The following is a 2,014-nucleotide window of genomic DNA, read 5'->3' on the forward strand; positions in this document are numbered from 1 at the left end:
CTGTTTTGTCTCCTAATAGGATACAAACTTTCTCAAAAACAGAGTACATATTGATTTGTCTGTATGTTTCCCACAGGCCTAGCATGGTACCTTTTATTCATTGATTAATTCTTTCATTAATAATTTACTGAATGGAATTTTGGAGTCCAAGAGACCTGAGCATGAGTCCATAGCTCTATTTATCTACTACCAGATAGATCATGATAGTATTATGATCTTGAGTAAAGCACTTAACCATTCTGAGTCTCAGGTTTTCTCCTCTGTGAAATGAGGATAAGACCTAAGTCACAGTGTTACTGTAGTGATTAATGAGGTGACATATAGGATATGCTTAGCACAATGCCTTACACATATTAATAGCAATTATTCAATTAATAAGGCAATACTAATAATAAAAATAAACATAGCTCCTGCTATATGCCTGGAATTATGGAGAATGCTGGGGATACAGAGGTAAATAAAACAGGGTCCACGCCTTTGAAGACTCAGAGACCAGTGAGGAAGCAGCCAACAAGGGAACATCTAGGCTGCACATCGTACAGGGTGAGAAGAGCTCTGACAAAGACACCCACGGGGTGCTCCAGAGCTTCCGGAAGGGGCCCTGAATCAGGGCTGTGCCCCAGGAGGCAGGGGCTCAGGGAAAGCTCCCGGAAGAGTGATGTGAGTAGTTCTGGAAAAACTAGTGATAATGATCCAGGGGAAAGAGGCAAAATAGGCAAGAGGGGCACGAGGAGCACAGCACACATCAGAGCACCACTGTACCCTGCACACAGCCGGCGCTCAGTAAGAGGCAGCCTGGGGTGCAGGGCAGAGCCACAGGCTCGTCTGCCACAGTCACGGCGGGTGACCCTGGAAAAGTCTCGTCCCGGTCCTGAGCTCACCGTCCTCAGGTGACCCACTCCCTGATGCTGAGGTCTGGGAAGGAAGCTGAGCCTCTGGTGCTCCCTCACTCCTCCGGCTGAGTCAGGTAAGGGCATGTTTTCACCTGCTCCATTCAGGAGTCTGGCCTAAGAGGTTGGCACCACCCTCTTTAGGTCACACCTGTGTCTGAAGTAAGAAACACTAATCACCTTACGAGCATTGTCACACCCTCTTCCTGGGAAGTTTTCCTTTCCACAGCTGGGGTGGGGAACCCAGAGACTCCAGAGAGCGCCCTGGTCTCAGGTTCTAGCCACAGGACACCTATTGTAGACTAGGAGCAATCACAGAATTCAAGGCAAAAACAAGCATCCTCAGTGACTGTAATTTTTGTTTATCTGGTAAGAAACAAATAAACTACATTTTAAACATTTTAAAACAATCTTTTTGAATGGAAAATTACTGATTTATATAAAACTGGTCAATTTTGTCAATGCAATATTTTCTTTCGATTTTATTAAGATACAACTGGTATGCGTGCGTATGTGCTCAGTCACTGAGCCATGTCCTACTCTTCTGCAACCCCATGGACTGTAGCCTGCCAGGATCCTCTGTCCATGGAATTTCCCAGGCAAGAATACTGGATTGGGTTGTCATTTTCTTCTCCAGGGGATCTTACCAACCCAGGGATCAAGCCCACGTCTCCTGCATTGGCAAGCAGATTCTTTACCACTGAGCCACCTGGGAAGCCCAGTTTAACCTTACGTAAGGGGAAACAGAACAAGCAAAAGATAAAGTGTAAGTAATGTATTTGCATATTCAACAAAATTGTGAGAAGGACAACAGAGAGCTGATTTATGCATGACTGGATCCAGAAACCCAAATGATGTCAAGACTTCCTTGTTCTAACTTTGTGCTTCATCTCTGCTGCTTCTATGTTGACTGTCAGACTGTAGCTGAGCATTCCCATCTGGCGTAGAACATGTTCGCTATTGAAAAGTATTTTTAAGTCATCCAGGATCCAAAAAAAGCACTACTAACAATTTTCCTTTCCAGGTTTTATGTATGTTATTGTACACACATCTGACACACCCTAATATGTGTGCTCACATACATACAAACATGCATACATAATTATTTGTTGTTTAGTTGCAAA

This window comes from Cervus elaphus, chromosome 5, assembly GCF_910594005.1.
Source record: "Cervus elaphus chromosome 5, mCerEla1.1, whole genome shotgun sequence".
NCBI classification, from domain to species: Eukaryota; Metazoa; Chordata; class Mammalia; order Artiodactyla; family Cervidae; genus Cervus; species Cervus elaphus.